This window comes from Panthera uncia, assembly GCF_023721935.1.
Source record: "Panthera uncia isolate 11264 chromosome A1 unlocalized genomic scaffold, Puncia_PCG_1.0 HiC_scaffold_16, whole genome shotgun sequence".
NCBI lineage: Eukaryota > Metazoa > Chordata > Mammalia > Carnivora > Felidae > Panthera > Panthera uncia.
The window spans coordinates 37693811-37718956 of NW_026057576.1; positions in this window are offsets into that span (position 1 = coordinate 37693811).

Here is a 25146-nt window from a genome sequence, read left to right on the forward strand (position 1 = left end):
CTTGATGATGACAGCTTTGTAGTAGAGGCTAAAGTCTGGGATTGTGATGCCTCCTGCTTTGGTCTTCTTCTTCAAAATTACTTTGGCTATTCGGGGCCTTTTGTGGTTCCATATGAATTTTAGGATTGCTTGTTCTAGTTTCGAGAAGAATGCTGGTGCAATTTTGATTGGGATTGCATTGAATGTGTAGATAGCTTTGGGTAGTATTGACATTTTGACAATATTTATTCTTCCAATCCATGAGCAGGGAATGTCTTTCCATTTCTTTATATCTTCTTCAATTACCTGCATAAGCTTTCTATAGTTTTCAGCATACAGATCTTTTACATCTTTGGTTAGATTTATTCCTAGGTATTTTATGCTTCTTGGTGCAATTGTGAATGGGATCAGTTTCTTCATTTGTCTTTCTGTTGCTTCATTGTTAGTGTATAAGAATGCAACTGATTTCTGCACATTGATTTTGTATCCTGCAACTTTGCTGAATTCATGTATCAGTTCTAGCAGACTTTTGGTGGAGTCTATCGGATTTTCCATGTATAATATCATGTCATCTGCAAAAAGCGAAAGCTTGACTTCGTCTTTGCCAATTTTGATGCCTTTGATTTCCTTTTGTTGTCTGATTGCTGATGCTAGAACTTCCAGCACTATGTTAAACAACAGCGGTGACAGTGGGCATCCCTGTCGTGTTCCTGATCTCAGGGAAAAAGCTCTCAGTTTTTCCCCGTTGAGGATGATGTTAGCTGTGGGCTTTTCATAAATGGCCTTTATGATCTTTAAGTATGTTCCTTCTATCCCGACTTTCTCAAGGGTTTTTATTAAGAAAGGGTGCTGGATTTTGTCAAAGGCCTTTTCTGCATCGATTGACAGGATCATATGGTTCTTCTCTTTTTTTTTGTTAATGTGATGTATCACGTTGATCGATTTGCGAATGTTGAACCAGCCCTGCATCCCAGGAATGAATCCCACTTGATCATGGTGAATAATTCTTTTTATATGCTGTTGAATTCGATTTGCTAGTATCTTATTAAGAATTTTTGCATCCATATTCATCAGGGATATTGGCCTGTAGTTCTCTTTTTTTACTGGGTCTCTGTCTGGTTTAGGAATCAAAGTAATACTGGCTTCATAGAATGAGTCTGGAAGTTTTCCTTCCCTTTCTATTTCTTGGAATAGCTTGAGAAGGATAGGTATTATCTCTGCTTTAAATGTCTGGTAGAACTCCCCTGGGAAGCCATCTGGTCCTGGACTCTTATTTGTTGGGAGATTTTTGATAACCGATTCAATTTCTTCGCTGGTTATGGGTCTGTTCAAGCTTTCTATTTCCTCCTGATTGAGTTTTGGAAGAGTGTGGGTGTTTAGAAATTTGTCCATTTCTTCCAGGTTGTCCAATTTGCTGGCATATAATTTTTCATAGTATTCGCTGATAATTGTTTGTATCTCTGAGGGATTGGTTGTAATCATTCCATTTTCATTCATGATTTTATCTATTTGGGTCATCTCCCTTTTCTTTTTGAGAAGCCTGGCTAGAGGTTTGTCAATTTTGTTTATTTTTTCAAAAAACCAACTCTTGGTTTCGTTGATCTGCTCTACCGTTTTTTTAGATTCTATATTGTTTATTTCTGCTCTGATCTTTATTATTTCTCTTCTTCTGCTGGGTTTAGGCTGCCTTTGCTGTTCTGCTTCTATTTCCTTTAGGTGTGCTGTTAGATTTTGTATTTGGGATTTTTCTTGTTTCTTGAGATAGGCCTGGATTGCAATGTATTTTCCTCTCAGGACTGCCTTCGCTGCATCCCAAAGCGTTTGGATTGTTGTATTTTCATTTTCGTTTGTTTCCATGTATATTTTAATTTCTTCTCTAATTGCCTGGTTGACCCACTCATTCGTTAGTAGGGTGTTCTTTAACCTCCATGCTTTTGGAGGTTTTCCAGACTTTTTCCTGTGGTTGATTTCAAGCTTCATAGCATTGTGGTCTGAAAGTATGCATGGTATAATTTCAATTCTTGTAAACTTATGAAGGGCTGTTTTGTGACCCAGTATATGATCTATCTTTGAGAATGTTCCATGTGCACTCGAGAAGAAAGTATATTCTGTTGCTTTGGGATGCAGAGTTCTAAATAGATCTGTCAAGTCCATCTGATCCAATGTATCATTCAGGGCCCTTGTTTCTTTATTGACTGTGTGTCTAGATGATCTATCCATTTCTGTAAGTGGGGTGTTAAAGTCCCCTGCAATGACCACATTCTTATCAATAAGGTTGCTTATGTTTATGAGTAATTGTTTTATATATCTGGGGGCTCGGGTATTTGGCGCATAGACATTTATAATAGTTAGCTCTTCCTCGTGGATAGACCCTGTGATTATTATATAATGCCCTTCTTCATCTCTTGTTACAGCCTTTAATTTAAAGTCTAGTTTGTCTGATAGAAGTATGGCTACTCCAGCTTTCTTTTGGCTTCCAGTAGCATGATAAATAGTTCTCCATCCCCTCACTCTCAATCTAAAGGTGTCCTCAGATCTAAAATGAGTCTCTTGTAGACAGCAAATAGATGGGTCTTGTTTTTTTATCCATTCTGATACCCTATGTCTTTTAGTTGGCGCATTTAATCCATTTACATTCAGTGTTATTATAGAAAGATATGGGTTTAGAGTCATTGTGATGTCTGTATGTTTTATGCTTGTAGTGATGTCTCTGGTACTTTGTCTCACAGGATCCCCCTTAGGATCTCTTGTAGGGCTGGTTTCGTGGTGACAAATTCCTTCAGTTTTTGTTTGTTTGGGAAGACCTTTATCTCTCCTTCTATTCTAAATGACAGACTTGCTGGATAAAGGATTCTCGGCTGCATATTTTTTCTGTTTAGCACACTGTAGATATCGTGCCAAGCCTTTCTGGCCTGCCAAGTTTCAAAGGAGAGATCAGTCACGAGTCTTATAGGTCTCCCTTTATAAGTGAGGGCACGTTTATCCCTTGCTGCTTTCAGAATTTTCTCTTTATCCTTGTATTTTGCCAGTTTCACTATGATATGTCGTGCCGAAGATCGATTCAAGTTACGTCTGAAGGGAGTTCTCTGTGCCTCTTGGATTTCAATGCCTTTTTCCTTCCCCAGTTCAGGGAAGTTCTCAGCTATAATTTGTTCAAGTACCCCTTCAGCACCTTTCCCTCTCTCTTCCTCCTCTGGGATACCAATTATGCGTATATTATTTTTTTTTAGTGTATCACTTAGTTCTCTAATTTTCCCCTCATACTCCTGGATTTTTTTATCTCTCTTTCTTTCAGCTTCCTCTTTCTCCATAACTTTATCTTCTAGTTCACCTATTCTCTCCTCTGCCTCTTCAAGCCGAGCCATCGTGGATTCCATTTTGTTTTGCATTTCGTTTAAAGCGTTTTTCAACTCCTCGTGACTGGTCCTTAGTCCCTCGATCTTTGTGGCAAGAGATTCTCTGCTGTCCTGTATACTGTTTTCAAGCCCAGCGATTAATTTTATGACTATTATTCTAAATTCACTTTCTGTTATATTATTTAAATCCTTTTTGATCAGTTCATTAGCTGTTGTTATTTCCTGGAGATTCTTCTGAGGGGAATTCTTCCGTTTGGTCATTTTGGAGAGTCCCTTGCGTGGTGAGGACCTGCAGTGCACTTCCCCTGTGCTGTGGTGTATAACTGGAGTTAGTGGGCGGGGCCGCAGTCCGACCCGATGTCTGCCCCCAGCCCACTGCTGGGGCCACAGTCAGACTGGTGTGTGCCTTCTCTTCCCCTCTCCTAGGGGCGGGATTCACTGTGGGGTGGCGTGTCCCGTCTGGGCTACTTGCACACTGCCAGGCTTGTGTTGCTGGGGATCTGGCGTATTAGCTGGGGTGGGTAGGCAAGGTGCACGGGGGCTGGAGGGGCAGGCTTAGCTCGCTTCTCCTTAGGTGATCCACTTCAGGAGGGGCCCTGTGGCAGCGGGAGGGAGTCAGACCCGCTGCCGGAGGTTTGGCTCCGCAGAAGCACAGTGTTGGGTGTTTGCGCGGAGCGAGCAAGTTCCCTGGCAGGAACTGGTTCCCTTTGGGATTTTGGCTGGGGGATGGGCGAGGGAGATGGCGCTGGCGAGCACCTTTGTTCCCCACCAAACTGAGCTCTGTCGTCCGGGGGCTCAGCAGCTCTCCCTCCCTTTGTCCTCCAGCCTTCCCGCTTTCCGAGCAGAGCTGTTAACTTATGACCTCCCAGACGCTAAGTCGCGCTTGCTGTCGGAACACAGTCTGTCCGGCCCCTCCGCTTTTGCCAGCCAGACTCGGGGGCTCCGCTTGGCCGGCGAGCCGCCCCTCCGCCCCGGCTCCCTCCCGCCAGTCCGTGGAGCGCGCACCGCCTCGCCGCCCTTCCTACCCTCTTCCGTGGGCCTCTCGTCTGCGCTTGACTCCGGAGACTCCCTTCTGCTAATCCTCTGGCGGTTTTCTGGGTTCTTTAGGCAGGTGTAGGTGGAATCTAAGTGATCGGCAGGACGCGTTGTGAGCCCCGCGTCCTCCTACGCCGCCATCTTCCGGAACCTCACTTATACTTTTTGAATTGTAGCTAAGCTATTGTTCAACACATGATCACCAGCATTGATTCCTGTTTTTTTCCTAAGATGTTTATGGATTAACAAAATATTGTGTATTTATACAATGGAATATTATTAGGTGATAAAAAAAAGAAATGAAATACTGATATATTCTACCATATAGATGAACTTTGAAAGCAATATGCTAAATTTAAAAAGCCAGACAAAAAAGGCCACATACTGAATAACTTCATTTATGTGACATGATCAGAATAGGAAATTTATAGAGATAGAAAGTATATTAGTGGTTGCTAATTAGTGGAGGTGGGGGAAAATGGGGAATGACTGATAAAGAGTTCAAAATTTCTTTTGGAGACTAAGTTTCTAAAATTCATATGGTCATGGTTGCACAACTCTGTAAATGTACTTAAACCCACTGAAATGTACACTTTAAATGAGTGGACTTTGATATAAATGATATGTCAAGTGGCTTATAAACATTTTGCTTGGTAAAAATTCAAACGTTTCTAGTCTTAAAAATAAAATTCTTATAAAGCATAAGAATTCAAGAAAACAGAACTTTCAAAATCCAATTAGGTTTTATCTTTTGGTATATTTTATCACCTCAGTTAATAAACATAATGGCAAAGATAATAAGTTTAAACATGATTGTCTTTAACTTGAGAGAATATTCCAAAGTACATGTATTCATGTGAGCAGAATAAAGTATTAAATTGACCATTTAAGTGTCCATTTTTCCCTAACAAAGAGAATGTTACCACTGTAGGCCCTGTTCTTACTACCAGTCTTGGTAGAAGGAACTTAATTCAGTGAGTCAAATTTATAAACTGGAGAAGAGGGATAGAAAACTACCTTTTTTTTTTTCTTTACAAAGATAAGATTTACACAAAATTTTGAAGCATATGCTTGAGAATTGAGGGATTTGCTAAGAACAGTTGGCAAATGAAAGGTTCTTTAGGGTGTGATATATGAGAAAATTGGGGGAAAAAAGAAATGGAGCTACTCAGAAGGATTGCTGTGGTTATGAATTAGATGTTTTTAATGTTCTTTGACAGATGTGAGTTAAGAATAGAATTCCTTTTTAATTATCCTTGCATGGCGAACTGTGTGTAATATTCAGATTCTGAGCTCTGATGTTTGTCAATGCATTTTCTTTAAATAGTTAGGTATCTAGCAGATTACCAAGGAGGTGAAGAATAAACATTAATATCTTGTATTTCATAATGCTCTAACAATTCAAGCATCATCTCATATGTTAGCTATCCCTGGTTTCATCTTTTGAATTTATCTGCAAAAACAAGAGAAGTTTATTCAAACAACATTTAAATTCATCCCTACTAACTTTCCACAAAGTTTTTTGGAGAATTAATCAACTGCAGTGGCTCTTGAATAAAATGCTCACAATATAATATTTTAAGCCACAGCTAGCCATTAACACTCTGAAAGATGAACTGCACACATGTTTCATGAAGATTTATATGAAGGGCTGATCTGAAAAATAAGAGATGCTGATAGAGAATTCACCTAGCTTCTAAATGAGGCAATACTTTCCCTGAATTTATTTATTACCAATGTATTTCAATTGTGAGGGATGGTATAAGAACTTGGAACCCGCAAGCATCTGGATAGAAATATGAAGATGGCTTGACCTTGCCGATGATGAGTTACTCGCCACTGCTCTTGGGTATTATTCCATCTGCTGTAGGTAAACAGCATGATATTGCCAACAGGGGGAGCTACAGACAGAAGACAAATGAAGCCGATTTTGTTTAGGACTGTAATTTAGCTGAACTGACAATATATTATACCTTAATGGCCCCTCAGAGTGAATTTAATTGATGACCCAACTTAGATATTCTCTTGGAGTATCTTTGTATTGGATTGGATGCAAGCTGGGTGCTTAAGTTTGCTTTCCTGCTGTTAATAGAGTCACTGCCATCTGGAGAAGATATCAGCTAATATGTTACTGGAATTTTTTTCCATTGTTGCTGCTTCTGTAAAGAACTCAAAAAACTGCCGATAAGCCAAGAAAAAAGGACAAAACTAATGCTTTTCTCAGTGAGATCTAAAAAGGTTTAGGAAATAGACAAAGATCATTAACATTTTAAATGTAGTTTTAGTTTCATTTTCAGTCAGGTTAAGTGAAAATAAAGTTTGTATTGGATAATAAAATTAATGTTTTTAGTGTTGGAACTGTTACTGACTTGTGTACACAAACACCAAATAATAATTTAGAAAAGAATTATAATAAGGAAAGTAGAACTGAGTAATCTTGCTTGATAGCATAATTTTCAAAAGCAATGGCAGATAAAAAGAATTATTCTTACAAGTAAGAGTAGTCATAAAATCATTGGTAATCCTTAATTATCAGAATCCTAATTCTAATAATCTTGTTTCTGAAACAAAGAGGAGTGGAAACAAAAGTTAGGACTAATCGGTTTTATCTATTTATGCATATACGAACGAGAGAGCTTGGGCATTCCATACTGTGACAGTATACAACAATACTAATTAAAAATGTGGTGCAGTTCCCCACGTCAGGTTTACTACACCTCAGGTGTTTTTCTGATGTGACATTCATTCGTTTATTTATTCACTAAGAGTTGATTAAGCGTATTCTATGTGTCAAGTATTAAATTATGTGCAAGAAACATAATGACTCAGAAATGTCCTCTGCCTTCAAAGTGCATATATAACTTAGTAGGAAGAGACAGTTATTTAAATATATGACAGCAGTAAGATTATAGATGCTAAGGTAGAAACATGCATAATATATACAGGACATAAAGGAAGCAGTTGTAGTGCTTATTTGTCGATTGTGTTCTGTCTAGAACCTATACTATAAGAGACGTATTAGGCACATATCACTTTGAGACTCTGTGATTGTTGTTTAGAATACAAAAAGGTCATGCCCTTAAGGAACTCACACATTAATGGAATCACAATATCTTAGCACACTTCCAAGTCCTTGGTGATCATCTCCTTTTTGAATAGTCCTCTAATGTCTTAAAGTCAATATGTATCAAACTAAATTTGTCTTCCTTCCTATTTTCCTACACTTGCGTTCCCATCATTTTTCTACTCTCCAAAGCACAGAGATTCAGAGTTATTTTCTTCTTCTCAATTACTAATCTTGTGCATCTATTGACATGCTCTTCTGTATCTGTTATCACTACATAGCACAGGACTTTTCTCATACTACCTAAACTCAACATCTTTAGTGTTTTTCCTTTCCCATTCCAATATATAACATATATATTATATATATAATATATATATATATATATTATATATAATATATATTTATAATGTTTATTTTTGGAGAAAGAGAGAGCATGAGTGCGAGCAGAGGAAGGACAGAGAGAAAGGGAGACAGAGAACCCCAAGCAGTCTCCACAGTGTCAGCACAGAGTTCGATGCAGGGCTCAATCCCATAACCCTGAGATCATGGCCTGAGCTGAACTCAAGAGTCCAATGCTTAACCGACTGAGCCAGGCAGGCACCCCTGCAATTTAAATTAAATTCACCTCTAAATGAATTATTAGAAACATGGTTCTAAGCTTACTTTTGTTTTCTTTTGATTTCAAATAATGTTAATGGTTTCCCTACACATTTGGAAAAAAATCCTGGCCTGCTATTTAACATACTCCATGCTCAAGTGAAAGAAGGGAAGTATGATGAATAGCTCCCTGGCTGGCTTGTAGAACAAGATGAAAGATGGTGTCCTGTTTGTATGAGGGGCTCTTGGAAAAAACCAAAACAAACAAACAAACAAACAAACAAAAAACAACTAAGTTGTATTGGAAGACCATGAGTTCATTTGCTTGGCTGAATCTGAAGAGTTTTTATGGCCATGTATCCCAGCTCTCCCTAAACATGATCATCACATAGGAAGCTTTTGAAAATATCTCTAAATGTTCTGATTTAATCTTTTTCTTTATGGGATAGATATATCATGTCAATAATTTTTAGAAGCCCATTAATGATGTAATTCAATGTAGATAACCAGATGTTGTATAAATGTAAACTCTCATGCGTATTGCTTAAGCATAAAAATCTAATAAAATAGTATTAGAATATTAAATATGTAAAATGAGATTATGAAAACTTTATGATAATGAAAAACCCTTTTTTTTCTAGTAAGAAACCATAGTATTAGCCAAGAATTTCATCAATATGTTGCTTTTTTTTCTCCCTGGAGAATTTCTGTATTAGTTTTTCAAAATATTTTCCTCCATTGGTAATGCTGAATATCAGATTCACTTCACATAAGTTTCTTTCTAAGCATGGAAATGTCTTTTCTCTTCTGGAATTGATGTTTTCCGTTTAACTCCCAAATCTTGTTTTCTTATATTTTTCTCATTCTTTATTTTATTTCATTATTAATACTTTCAATCATGTAAAAATATTTCTTATGGTCTTATCCTTTCCTATGTTGTTATTAGTAAATTCACTAATAAGCTATTGCTTTCATAACTGAATTTTACATCAGGTATAGCTTTTGGAAATGTTTCATTTTACTCTGACTTTTTAATATAGTCTACATCAAAAGAACATCATAGTGTTTGCTGTTAATCATAGTTGAAAAATAGCTTCTACAACATTTAATGAAATAAATTTAATACTTTAAAAAATAAATAAAAAATAAAAATAATATGTGTCTCATTACTTCCTGGTATTTTTCAATATTCCATTTAAAGAGAATTATATGGTATTTCCTCTACCTATCTGGCAATTTCCTGATTCTCTGCTTTTTTCTCTTGTCATTCATTCTGCAGGATATTTCTCCATAATCCCAATTCTCCTTGTTAGATCAAAAATGCTTTTACATCTATGAGACTTTCCTCATTTCCTTATAAATTCATAAGATTTTAGGGGCACCTGTAACAAAGAAGTGATTATTTGAGGTTTTTATGGTATAATACAAAAAGCATTAGATTTAGAGTTAGATCTTGAGGTTCGACTAAAGTGAACCTACCACTGTTACTATTGCTTTTGTGACTTTAGCCAAATCCCATACTGTCAGTCATCGCAGAAGTAATAATAGCTATTAATAATAGTGATTATACTATCATTAATACGTGATAATAAAATAAAATAATTGCTAACACAAATTGAAATATGTTAAATATAAATGGGAGATAGTTAAACCCTAGGTTTTAATCTTTGGTTCTCATCTTCTATATGAAAAGATAATTCTTTAGGGTTCATTTTCTATTACCATTGGGTCTACATGAGTTACTGTAGCTTTAAAGTAAGAGTAAAGGAAAATGTGAATAACTGGTCTTTATATTTAATAGGCACTTCAATAAGTGACTGAATGAATAAATGAACTTCAGTAAGAGATACTATATCTCTCCTAGATAGCATTAGGTTGTATATAAAAGTCACTAACATTAGGTTGTATATAAAGTCATTAGGTTGTATATAAAAAGTCATACATTATATACGTAGTAATTTTTTTTAAAAAAAAGAGAATAAAATTTGGCAGTTAATAGCATGCTCAAAATCATCACTGGTGAGTTTTAATGTTGTCAAAAAGAAAAGAAGAAGAACTTGGGCTGGGTTGAGAAGAGCAAAACCAGTTTTATGCTCTCAACACCTCTCCTAATTAAGATGAAATATGCTAAATGAAAAAGACATGCTTGAAAAGAGAAATTAACAAAATTACAGAGTGATAGGCTATTTTTATTTTTTAATTTTTTTAAATGTTTATTTATTTTTGAGAGAGAGAGAGAGAGTGCGCGCGAGCAGGGGAGGGGCAGAGAGAGAGACACAGAATCTGAAGCAGGCTTTAGGCTCTGAGCTGACAGCACAGAGCCGGGTACCGGGCTTGAACCCATTAACTGCAAGATCATGACCTGAGCTGAAGTTGGATGCTTAACGGAGTGAGCCACCCAGGCACTCCAGGAAGCTATTTTTAAAAAGGCCACAGGTGGGGGTACTTGGCTGGCTCAATTGGTAGACCATGCAACTCTTGATTATGAGTTTGAGCCCCATACTGACAGTAGAGTTTACTTAAAAAAAAAAAAAAAGGCCATAGGTAAATGCTTCAAAAAACATTTATTGAGTTCCCACTATGACCTAGACAATATGGTAAAATTTAGCTTTACACTGATCTTAAATTGATGGCTGATTATTTTTTTTGCTTCTCTGTTGATCTGTTAGCACAACGGTACGCTCCAGAAACAAAACAAACAGACAAAAATGAAACCTAACCCAAACAACTGTTTATATCCTCACTGTCATTTCTCCAGTTTTCAACTCACACTGCCGAAAGGATTGTAAGAAATATGAAAAATCATGGCATATAAAAATACAACACACTAGATGGGAACCAGGAGACAACATTTTCACCGGAGAGACTTGAAAGTGATAATAAAATGAAAGACATATTTCCTCTCTTTAAAAAGAAACTAATAACCTAACTTACAGTGTTTTAGTTTTTCAGTTAATACAGATGATTATTCTGTATTTATTCAAGTGGAGTCACTTCCTTTAAAAAGCTATGCACAGCTGAAGCTAAAGAACTTTAGTCTGAATTCTTACCTTAGGTCTGTTTGATATGAGGATGACTCTGAGAGCAGAAGCATCCTCTGCATAAATGCCAAAATGTGCTTTGATTGAAAATGCTTCCCTGCACCCATCTAAGACACATACTCACTCAACTACCTTCAGTGTGTTGGGGATTCCATTGAGTCTCTTCTTACTCTACTAATCTGCAATACCTATTTCATATGAATTAGAGAATTCAGAACCTAAAAGAAAGCTTCCTCTAGTTTGAGCCTGTCTATTTACAGATAGACTTGCCTAAGGTTAAGTAGCTTTCTACTAAAAGAGGAGTGAAAACTAGGATTCTCTATCTCTGTCTAATTTTAGAATAAATACACAGTATAGTCATTTTTTTTTTAGTCCTGTCTGCTGGCACCATGTAATTGATCTTTCCAGACTTTTGTACATAAAAAGCATAAGATATAAGGTATCCTTCATAAAACTATGAAAGAATTCCATAACTCTAAATGCATATAAATCTTGAATTCAATCATATACTATAGAAATAGACATAAATATGGATTTTTTCTAGAATTTGTTTTACTAACAACAACAAGAAAGGAAACAGATACATTAAATGAGCCAAATTTTAACCTAAACAGGAAGCATTTCTCTATATTCCTTGAGATTTCTCTATTCCTTAAAAGCTACAACACTTAAAAATGTCAGAACCATTTGGCAATAATTGTTGAAGATACGCATGTGACACATACTTTTATTTTTTCTTTTGTTCTGTTTTATTTACTGATGAATTATGGTAAAATACATTTGGGGAGAAAAAAAATCATCCACAGACAAGAAATGTAAAATGAGCTGTAGGTATGTTAACAACCTTTCAGTTAAAGCAACTGTTGTTTGGCATTAAAAAACAAAACAAACAAACAAAAAAAACCCTTCAATGAGTTACTATCTCTGAGATCTCATTTAATCTGAGATACAGTTTTAAGCTATTAATATTTTAATTATATACTATTCTAAATTTAAATACCTTCTATGGCATTATAAAATCAGATATCTTAAGAAAAATAGACTTTAAAAAGTCCAATATTTATTAGAAGTAAACTGAGCAATGATAAACTATTACTTTCTGTTTTAAAAATCCATTTATTTTCCTTCTGATAAGACATAATTTAAAAAAATTTTGAAGGAAACATTAAGAAACAAAAAAATAAAATATTATTACTTCTATTTTAGCGTGATTCATTGAATCTAAGGATAATTAGGAATTATTAAATCCTATAAAAATGAATGTGAATACTTTTATCAGTGAACAAAAACACTTATAGTGCATCTGGGGATAGTTCCTAAATATCAAAAAAGTATATTTATAAAATGTAATAATTCATTACATATGTATGTGCTTTTAATTTAATAAGCATATTTTAATGTTTCTCCCTTTTGATATTTACAAAAAATATAAAGGAAAAGAATCAAGCAGCACTATTACCTCAAATATAAAGAAAAAAGAATAAAAGAGAAGGACTACAGATTTTTATTCACAAGTCACTTCAACATTTCTGGGCTTACCCCACAGGTTGTGTGACCGAGTATACACAATTCATGGCAGCCTCTAGTTCATTAGCTAATGGAATCATCTAGGCTTTTCCATCTATAAGTTCTATAGAGGTTGCTCCTAATGTTTTAAGAGCCTTTTAGCTTTATATTTTGTATTACTTTATAAATATTGTTCCATTTTTAATTAAGAAATTAAGCTCTGGACAAATCTTAAAATCCCATAGAAAATAGCTACTTTTAATGGAACTTTCTTGTAAGACTAGAAGTGAGATCAAATAGTGACAGAGCATCATATTCAGGGGATTGCAAATTGTATTTCACAGTCCTTGGACTGCTTTATTCAATGAGTAAAACTGATAAAAATCATGTTTTGAAGAATGTGGGACACTTGGCACTTACGTGGGTTGAAAACCATTGATTTAGTTTAATCCAGTGGAACAGTCTTCTTAAAGTATGTGTGGTGAAGTACTAAATTTTTGTTTTAACTTTTTCTTCGTTTCTCCTGTTTTTGTAAAATAAAATAAAAATGAATAACTAGAAAAATTCAACAAAAGCAAAGATACAAAATTTAAGTCCTCACTGTTCTACATATTGGATTTAATAACCTGTATATAATATTTAAATTAGTAAATCAGAAAAATATCACAGAATGAAATATGTAGAATGTACACATATACAGAATATATGTGTAGATTATTGAAAGCATCCTAGTAGATGTATAATTCGGAAAATTATTACATACACAACATTTTGTTGTTAGGAGTGAAATAAGGATTCTGAATGTTGAATATCTATACACTTAAATTGAACAAGCACATTCCCAATTTCTTTACATATCTCACCAGTTTAGTGACAAACTGGACTGCCACTGGTCTGCAGAGCATGCTTGGAGTAGCACCAACCCAAAAGACAGTTATTGGTTGATATCCAGCATCTATACTCTCTTCCCATTTTCCCGTTCAGACTTTCTTTGGAGAACAAGTGTTTTCCTCTTATAAAGTCAACTTACAGTTTGGGTAGAATTGACTCATTTCCTAGACTTATTTGGCCTAAATTAAACCGTGTAATTCCATCCCTTATACAAGTGTTGTTTCAAGTTTGGGCGCTTGACTTAAGTTAGCCCAATCAAAATAAAACTCAGAAGCTTTTCTTTATTTTGTAATAGTTAAGTGATACTCTTAATGTGAATACAAAAACGTGACCTTAGAAGCTATGGCACCAGAAAGAGAAGGGGCCTTAGAATGACGTTGTGATTGCAAAAGGCAGAGAAGTGATCTAGAAAGGCATTGGGTCAGTGATATATTTTACCTTAATTAAAAATGCATAATATGGAACAGCAATTTTTTGCAAAAGTACATAAAACAAAAGGTACACAATGCATACCTTTACACAGCTGCCTAGAACATGGAATAGGAAGGAGAATGGGAGTGAAAAATTGGGTTAAAATAGAAACAGTTATTAGATAGGACTTACACAGAGAAACAAATATGCTTAATTGAAAACTCTGCACCCACTGTCATGCATAACTCTACCTATACCGACGTCTAAGTCCATATCTGCATCCATAAATACCACTGTTTAGAAAGTGGTGTTCATGTTGACATTGGTGAGCGGCTGGATAAAACCAACTTTGAAACCTTCCTTGTTAACAGTCAATAAAAGGAAACTGTGGGGGCGCCTGGGTGGCGCAGTCGGTTAAGCGTCCGACTTCAGCCAGGTCACGATCTCGCGGTCTGTGAGTTCGAGCCCCGCGTCAGGCTCTGGGCTGATGGCTCGGAGCCTGGAGCCTGTTTCCGATTCTGTGTCTCCCTCTCTCTCTGCCCCTCCCTCGTTCATGCTCTGTCTCTCTCTGTCCCAAAAATAAAAAAATAAAATAAAAAATAAAAAATAAAAGGAAACTGTGAACAGCATAACCTGTTGGCTACTGTTGTGTACTTTAGTTCATTTTATAACCCCAAAGTAAAAATTTAATTTTGTTTCTACAGTCAGTATTCACTTATATTCATCACACATTTATTAACTTGTTCTTCATTCCTTTCATTTTACAAAATTTCCCATTTTCGATTATTGTCCTTCCATATGAAATACACCTTTTAAAATATTCTTTAAAGAGGTCTTTTGATGGCAAAATTTCTCCATTGTTCTGAAAATAAATTTTTTGTTGCTCTATTATGAAATGTAATTAAGTTTTAAGTGGAAAGTCATGTTTTCTAAGAAAATTTATATATGTATGTTATCCCACTGATAAGAAAACAGCAGTAAATGTAACATTTTATCGGAAGACATTTTATCATCTTTCTTCCCTACGCCTTTACCCCCACCCTCTGCCACTTCTATTTGTTCTCTAGATTTCCTCTTTCTCTTCTTGAATTTGTGTTTTATTGGGATGTTCTAGGTGTAGATTCATTTTTATTTATCCTTCATGGTTTTATTGGGATCTATGGATCAGAATGTCTTATAAGTTGTGAAAAATTTTCAAATCTTATTCTTCAAATGTCCTTCTGATTACTTTTTTTTTCTTTCTTTTTTTGTGTAGAACTCTGATTAGATACACTAAGAATATAGCTATCTCTTCCCAGTTCTGTAAATGGATCAGAGGGAGGTGCTCTCCTCAACTGAATGCCTACTTTGGGTAAATGCTGGCTTTTGTCTTCTATGTTTCACAAACTACCACAAAATGTATACTGTGCAGAGACCAGAACAAAGTGAAATATTGAACACAAAGATAATTTACTGAACTGGATAAACTAAAGTTTCAGTTTTCATAGGTTCAAAATTTGTGAAGGTGACATTTGCAGGTTTGGTCGGGGTATAGGTGAGCAGAGTGCTAGAAATGAGAGTTCCTCTTATTCATATTTAAAATATTTAAAATGATATATAATTATTGAAATGTATATATGCACATTTAATGTTTTTGCAAGAGAATGTGCTTTGTACTGTTCAAAGTAAACTCATTTTGGTTTACATGCTCCATGAATATGAGTAAGTCTTTTAGAGACTGTTTACGGCCACCTGACAGCTTACCACTTTCATTTAAATCTAGCTCTAAGTTGCTTCTGTTTATATGTGAATACGTACACACATACAGACATGCAAAGACACACTGTCTCTTAAAGTGGTTTAAAATTTCACTTTCTGGTAAAATGTATAATGATACCAATAAGAATGAACATGTCAAAAGGAACAATGGTTCTTAGCATAAAATGAAATTGGGGGTAATATTAAAAGCTGCTGTAGCTTAGATCCATGGCGTTAAAATGTTTTTGAGGTGATGGAGTAAGTACAAAATTTGGGGGGAAGGGACAATGGTGGTAAGCAAAATGAGTGCTGTGAAAGGGCTCTAATTAGAAACATCTTAGGGAGATTTGTCATAACTCATGTGCTTGCTCCCTGCTTTACTTTTTAGAATATAAAACTAACTTGGAAAAGTAGAATGGAGGTGGAAAATGAGAAAGAGACATGCATGACATTTTCTGTTTTGTAGAAGTATTTATTTAAAAATATGAAGTGAATTTATGCTATAAGAATAGTTTATTTCCACAAATCACTTTTATATATCTGTGTGAATAGTATGCATATGACCTCTCGCTAAAAATTGGATGAATAACCTCTTACATTACTTAGTAGATATGCATGTGTGCATGTGTGGTTTTGCACCTTTATGCTTTTGTTTGTTTTCCTCGGTTAAAGCAAATAAACATATAAATGGGCTTTATATAACTACTCATTCTGATATTGGTTATATTAGTTATAAGTAGATGAGGTTTTAAACTAAATCTAAAACTCACTCACCCTTCATACTTAATACCAAATTTGTTGATGCAGTAATGCAGTTCTCCTTGCCCATCATATTTTATGAGGGTGTAAGGATTGAAGTTACCTTCTCTGAGTTCATTTTTTTTTCCTCTGAGTTCATTTTTAAAAAAATATGTGGCTTTAGCAAATTAAATCCATGAACCTCCACCGTCAGTTTAACACATAGTTGACATTGTCTCACAACGTGAAATTTGCTCACCCAAAGTAGAATGTGATGTAGAGAATAATGAGTTTTTAGATTGTTTGTTGGCAGAAAAGTGACATGCTGGAAATGATCTGTTCTATGTATCCAATAGTATTCAACTGATGTTCAATGAAATTTAGGCCAGAAAAGATATGGAAGTCATTAGTAAATGAATTGAACTTGACAGTTCCATATATAAACTGCTCTAAATGTATCTAGATAGAGGCGGCATTAACAAATAAAACCTATTTTTTAAAAACTTGAACATACCCTTCTTTCTCAAGTGTATAAAGCTAGAATGTAAATTGTTGTGCTATAACTAATGTATGCAATAGAGCTACATAAAAGGCCTAAAATTAATAATAATATTAATAATATGATTATTCAAAAAGATAATGTATTCTCTGGTTATTTGAAACCTTCAGTCATGAAGTACACCATCTAATATTTATCTTATTGAAACGCGTATGAATAAAATCTGGAAATCACGGCACCTTGTTTATTTCTTCATCCACTGATTTAAAAGAACCATCAAGATTGCTTTGGCTATTTGGGGTCTTTTCTGGTTCCATACAAATTTTGGGATTATTTGTTCTAGCTCTGTGCAGAATGCTGGTGTTATTTTGATAGGGATTGCATTGAATATGTAGATTGCTTTGGGTAGTATCAACATTTTAACAATATTTGTTCTTCCTATCCAAGAGCATGGAATCTTTTTCCATTCTTTTGTGTCTTCTTCAATTTCTTTCATAAGCTTTCTATAGTTTTCAGTGTATAGATTTTTCACCTTTTTGGTTTGATTTATTCCTAGGTATTTTATGGGTTTTGGTGCAACTGTAACTGGGATCGATTGCTTGATTTCTCTTTCTGTCGTTTCATTGTTGGTGTACAGGAATGCAACTGATTTCTGTGCATTGATTTCATATCCTGCAACTTTGCCGAATTCATGAATCAATTCTAACAGTTTTCGGTGGAATCTTCTGGGTTTTCTATGTAGAGTATCATGTCATCTGCAAAGAGTGAAAGTTTGACCTCTTCCTGGCCGATTTGGATGCCTTTTATTTCTTTGTGTTGTCTGATTGCAGAGGCTAAGACTTCCAATACTATGTTGAATAAGAGTGGTGAGATTGGACATCCCTGTCTTGCTCCTGACCTTAGGGGGAAAGCTCTCAGTTTTTCCTCACTGAGGATGATATTAGCACTGGGTTGTTCATATGTGACTTCAAGCTATACTACAAAGTTGTAATCATCAAGACAGTAGGGTAGTGAAACAAGAACAGACACTCGGGTCAGTGGAACAGAATAGAGAACCCAGAAATGGACCCACAAACGTATGGCCAACTAATCTTTGACGAAGCAGGAAAGAATATACAATGGAATAAAGAGAGTCTCTTCAGCAAGTGATGCTGGGAAAACTGGACAGAGACAAGCAAAAGAATGAACCTGGACCACTTGCTTACACCATACACAAAAATAAACTCAAAATGGATGAAATACCTACATGTAAGACAGGAAGCCATCAAAATCCTCCAGGAGGAAGCAGGCAAAAACCTCTTTGACCTTGGCCTCAGCAGCTTCTTACTCAACATGTCTCCAGAGACAAGAGAAACAAAAGCAAAAATGAACTACTGGGACCTCATCAAAATAAAAAGCTTCTGCACACTGAAGGAAACAATCAGCAAAACTAAAAGGCAACTGAAAGAATGGGAGAAGATATTTGCAAATGACATATCAGATAAAGGGTTAGTATCCAAAATTGATAAAGAACTTATCAAACTTAACACCTAAAAAACAAACAATCCAGTGAAGAAATGGGCAAAAGACATGAATAGACACTTCTTCAAAGAAGACATCCAGATGGCCAACTGACACATGAAAAAAATGCTCCACATCACTCATCATCTGGGAAATACAAATCAAAACCACGATACCACCTTACACCTGTTAGAATGGCTAACATTAATAACTCAGGCAACAACAGATTTGGCGAGGATGCAGAGAAAGAGGATCTCCTTTATATTGTTGGTGGGAATGCAAGCTGGTGCAGCCGCTCTGGAAAACAGTATGGAGGTTCCTCAAAAAACTAAAAATGGAACTACCCTACGACCCAGCAATTGCACTACTAGGCATTTACCCAAGGGATACAGGTGTTTTGTTTCAAAGGGACACGTGCACCCCGATGTTTATAGCAGTACTATCAACAATAGCCAAAGTATGGAAAGAGTCCAAACGTCCATCGATGGACAAATGGATAAAGAAGATGTGGTATATATATATGTGTGTGTGTGTATATATATATATATATATATATATATATATACAATGGAGTATTACTCGGCAATCAAAAAGAATGAAATCTTGTCATTTACAACTACATGGATGGAGCTGGAGGGTATTATGCTAAGTGAAATTAGTCAGTCAGAAGACAAAAATCATATGACTTCACTCATATGAGGACTTTAAGAGACAAAACAGATGGACATTAGGGAGGGGAAACAAAAACAATATAAAAACAGGGAGGGAGACAAAACAAGAGACTCATAAATATGGAGAACAAACTGAGGGTTACTGGAGGTGTTGTGGGAGGGGGGATGGGCTAAATAGGTAAGGGGCACTAAGGAATCTACTCCTGAAATCATTGTTGCACTATATACTGACTAATTTGGACATAAATTTAAAAAAATAAATAATAAAATAAAAATAATAAAAATAAAAAAGAAACACTTCAAAATAATTAGCATCAGTTGCTTTTTATACATGGAAATAAAACTTACTTCATCATCTGTGTTAATGATTCAATCTTAAAATTTATGATTCCTTAATTTAATTTTTCAGTACAATTTTTTTTATCATTCTCTACAACTTCTTTGTATGTTAGAAGATATAATTTAGATAATTGTCTTTGGTAACTTTATATTGTTACCACTAAAACCTTCTCTATTTTGTTATCTTTGTTGAAGAAACTAAGATACAGGAAGTAAGAATGTTTTGACCAATGTAAAGTGGCAAAAAGTTCTTAGAAAATACTGGTTAGTTCATACCTATTAAATTTTTCAATTTAGATACTGCACTGAGTATCTAAGTTGAATATATATTGATATAAAATAATATGGCTGTAAAGTTTTTCTGTTTTTTTTTCCTTGGGTGTTTAGTATAACATTAACAGAGACAGTTAAATATACACAATTATACAATGCTACTTAATTTTACATTTAATAGTTAGTAATTATAATTACAAAGGATGGCCTGGCTAGGGCTGATCAAATGTCCTCTTCCCTGGGGAAAGGTGAAATGCAACATTATGCAAATTTATTTCACAGTGGCTTCTTGGTGATTTTTTTTTTTTCAAATCTTGGGCCTTTTTACCTCTATCTTCTCTGACATGTGTTCCTTCATGCAGAAATACCCTTCTTTTCTAAATTTTTGGAATCTCTTGGACATTGGCATTGTTTTGATTAATGATCTCATTTTTATTCATTCTAGTTAGATCTTGCTGAACAAAAATGTCCTTTTCTTAACTTCAGCAATGACTTTTTATTCTTAAGGTTACCACTGAGGCACTCAAACATTACTCTATGCAAGTTCTCAGACACCTTTATAAAACAGAGCTTTGGAACTCAAGGCTCCTAATCAGCAAGTCCTTTTCTTTTTGTTCAATAAGAACATTTGCTATTAAGTAGCCAAAATTTAGAAAGAATTTTACTATCTTTATTTAATCTACACAATAAAATTGGTCTGCTAAATTCAACATTATGATCATCATACAATGAACACATTATCACTCATAATACCTCAAATCCATAACCATGCATGTATTTGTTCTGTTCATTTTTACTCTAATGCCTTTCTATTTTCAATCATTATATTTAAAAAGAGGAACTTAGTTCCTTACTGTGTCACATAGTGTTTTGGATGTATTAAATATTTTATATGCGTTATACTGAGACATATTTGATATTCTTGTTTGGTGAAACCAAGGTAAATTGGAAAAATTTGTTTAACCTCTCCTTCAGAGGAATTTACCAAGCATATTCAAAAAGAAGAGAACATGACTGCATTTTCATTGAGATATGCACATCTACTTCCCTGTAACCTGATGGAAACATTCAGAGTTGAATTATATTTTATGTTTGTAGGTCGAACAAAAGGTGTTTTTTATATTATTTAGTTTTCAGGTACTGTATGTATTCACACCATTAATTATTAACTATTCACAGATTTGCTTAATAATTGTCAAGGCTTTATTCTGAGTTGCACTGGACAGGGGCATGTCAATTCATTTCTTTTGTCTGTCTACATCTCTATGTATATTGCTGCAGTCAAATTGCTCAAGAAACCATGGCATCAATTGTTAAGGTGGCCAAACGAACTGCAGTATTCTCTAGCCAATGCATTTTTCACAGAAATGTTACAATATAGTGACTTTGATCTAAAGGCAATTTAAATATAAACAAATTCAATATTAGTTCAGCTACAATCTGTCAATTATCTTCATATTTCCTATGTGAATACATTTTCTAATATAATACAGCTTCTATGAAACAAATAGTGCTATTTATTTTCATGCTTTATCTTAAATATAAAATATTAACTTTCATGTAAGCAATCACTGGTACAGAGAGAACATTGGGAAACATATTGGAAATTAACATAATTATATCAAGAGTTCCCTAGCGGTCAAGAGCATTAGTACTCAAATTGCATTATGAATATGCAAATCCAATATTTTTGATTTAGGTCATTTGTCACTGGTATCAGAAATTGCAAGTCACTGCTGGGCTGTCTAAACTTCTGAAAGAGCTTCAGATGACTGGTGACTTAATTCAAAAGAACCTTCTGGTACATCAACAATCTATCTGAACTGTTAAGATCCACTGATAGGCAAATTTCCTTTATGTTCTCACTTTGTTTAAGCACTAGCACACAATCCCCCTTTCCATTCGTCTTACGTTTTGGAGTGATGGAAAGGCACTGAATGAAGAGCAATTCCTCTGAAACTGGTCTTTATCAGAAGCAATTATATTTGGGTAAAATATGAATTCAGAATCAAACTTACATTCGGTTTGCTCACCTAGCTAGTGCTTATTCCTCTGTTGTGCAAGGATCATTACTTTTAAACTGTGAGTTTAGATCATTAATTTATTAATTTTTAACTGTGATTACAGATATTCAGCTTGCAGCTGGATTTATATAGCATGCAAACACTTGTATAGGGCATAAAATTTGAACAGGTCATAAGTGCAGAAGTGGTGTTGCTAGATACTTATCGCACGCCATGACAAATGGGTGCAGCTCAATGAATCGGATATTAGAATGTTATTTTGCAGCATACTTCAGCCACTTCCGTAGAGACAAGGCTGCTGTTAGTTGTATACTAAATATTGTTCTGACTTAGATCATTCCATCCAAATATAGACAGGTAAAAGAAAGGAATTAAATTAATAAGTGATAAATAATTTTCAAGATAAATAAAAAGAAAAAAACAATATTGGCTACAAATTTGCCTCTCTTCAGGAACTTACCTGTTTCATAACTTTGCCAAATTATATGACCTCTCTAAGATTTATTTACAGGATGATTATGAGAATTAAATAGTATTCATAGTAAGCAATTAACAGCATGCTTGGTATATAAAAGATACCAAAGAACACTTAGAAAATAAGTTTATTGTTATAAAACTGTGTATTTTTTGGAATAAGTAGTGCCTAGTGTTTTGAAATTATCCCTCCAATCTCATTTTCTCTTGACATCCAGCTCACTCACTCCCACTGCAGCCATATTGGATCTCTGTGCTTCTTGGACACTCCCAAGTATTCACTCTTCACAGGGCCTTTGCCCTCAGCACTCTGTCCCCATGCAGCCATGTGGCTCACTTCCTCTCTTCTGTCAAACTTTTGCTCATATCACACTCTAGCAATGAGGTCTCCTCCTGGCTACTCTTTATACCCTAGTTACAGTGCTTTTGAAGTCTTTACAAAATAGCAATATGCTCACACCTGGCAGTTTATAATCTCCCTTACCTAACCTGTTTTTTTTTCTTTTTAGTAAATTTCACTGTTTAGCTTATAATAAATTTAATCATTCATTCATTTATTATCCTCTTCTCCCACTCGTCATTCCAAATAAAACATAAATTCCATAAGGCTAAGAAAATTATGTTTCCTTCAAAGCATTTTCTCTAGCATCAACAGTGCTGGACAAAATCTATATTATTTTTAAATGAATGAATAAAGAATAAATGCATTTTTAATGTTTACATATTAGACATAATTTAATACTATATTTAACAATATTACCTAGTCTCTATCTTTTAATCCAGAACAATGCAAATCTAGATTCTTTTATCCCAGGGATAGATTTTCACGTGTCCATCCATTAATTATTTTTAAGTTAGGGCGTAAATTATAATTTTCTTTTTATTTAATGAATACAAAATATGTCTGTGGGCTTTATCCTTACAATAAACAGCTACTCTCTTGCCCCATTTCTAGGAAATAATAGTTATTGATCTGTAGTCTCCATCTGGAATCAAAAACTAAAGGTAACTTCTCAGGAAAAAAAAAAAAGATCATTCAAGAATGACACACTCAATTCACACAGTATTTATCAAGTACCTACTATGTTTGCTATAGCTCTAAGAGCTACAGAGAAAATGAAGATGAAAAGAAATACTACATCTTTGAACATGTTTAATATTTTTGAGAATACGAGAGGCACATGATAACCATATAAAAGATCTTAACAAGTCAACCATTTCTCCTTTCTTTTCCTAATGTCTTGCTTATGTACTAAATATATTCACAGAGTAAACACATTGAGAATCTCAGTAAGTTCAATAAAAACCTCAGCTCCTCAACAGAATCACTACCCTGGGGCTGTTTGTAGTTTCCAACATACAAAAGTCAGTACTACATTAAAATTAGATGATCTATATTAAAAATCTGTATGAATGAAAACAAATAGCATCAAAGGAAAATGTTTATCAATTGGGTACCCAATCTTCACAGGAACTTAAATTCCTTAAAAGTAAATTTAATATTGTTAAAAGATTTTTCAACAATTAAACAAATTCAAAAATGTTTATTGTGGTCTCAGTAAATATTACTAATATAAGAAAGCTTTGATTTTTTTTTTAACGTTTATTTATTTTTGAGACAGAGAGAGACAGAGCATGAACAGGGGAGGGTCAGAGAGAGGAAGACACAGAATCTGAAACAGGCCCCAGGCTCTGAGCTGTCAGCACAGAGCCCGATGCGGGGCTTGAACTCACTGACCGCAAGATCATGACCTGAGCCGAAGTTGGCCGCTTAACCGACTGAGCCACCCAGGCGCCCCCTTTGATTTTTTTTAATTAATTAATTTTAATAAGCTATATTCTTTAGCTTGCACAGAAGACCATGATGTTTTAACTGAAAAATGGTCAGAGTATTTCCAAAAATCTTGTTGGTCCTAAAAATGTTCTAGATATGTTTATTCTTTTTGGTAAAGCGTCATGTAAACTACTATTCATAAATATGTCATAAATGAAGGACATGGCACAAGGTGAGAAGTTCTCAGAAAAGGAAGTGTGTAAAACCAACCTCAATAATGAAAGACCTTTCTAAGCACTCTTAAGTTATTTGCCTTTTTTTTCCTCCAGCATATACACTTCTTAGATCTAGTACATCAGCATTAACTAATAATTGCCTTTACTTTATGTTTCTCAATATAAGAGAAACATACAAACATACTCACCCTTAAACACCATTAAAAAATGTTGCTTAAAATTTATCAATCAAATCTCAAATTGACAGATTCTTACTAAAATTAAAGATTCAGTCATAATGGAAAGCTCAAATCTGTTTCCTTATTCAAAAATAATAAAGTTTTCTTGACTATTAAAAAATGATACCAATATCTCTTATCACGTAATTACTTCAATTGCCTCTACCACACAATTTTAGCAAAATTATACATCATCCTATCTTGCTGTTAGTTATTTTATTATGTTAATGTCATTTCACAAGATGATATATTTTTTAAAAACCTGTTAGTTTTATAAACCTATATCTCAATTGCTTATTCTTTATGAACCAAAAAAGTTTGTAGTATTCCTTTTAAAGTGTTTGCTAGAAGACAGGAATCAGAAGATATATAAGATGTAGCATCCTGTCTCTCAAAGATCCTCAGGATCATCCTACAGGTGTCTCTGTGTTCTTTGAACAGGCCAAGGTCTTTTCCTACCTCAGTATTTTTGCACTTGCTGCTCTTACTTCCCAGAATGCTCTTTGATTGGATACCATCAATTCATCCATATTCCTATCCTTTGGTCTTAGGACATATCCTTAGCAGGGTCTTTTCTGACAGTTTTACAGAAGATTGATGCTTTGAATATGCTTCACTCAGTCACATATTTTGTCATATATTACCCACTTTGTTAATTTCATGACATTTCTCACAATCTGCAGTCATCTTGTTTATCTACTCTAACTTCTTACCCCATGCATGTGAACCCTGTTAGAAAGAGAACATATGTCTCTTAACTTACTATATTTTCTTGCTCAA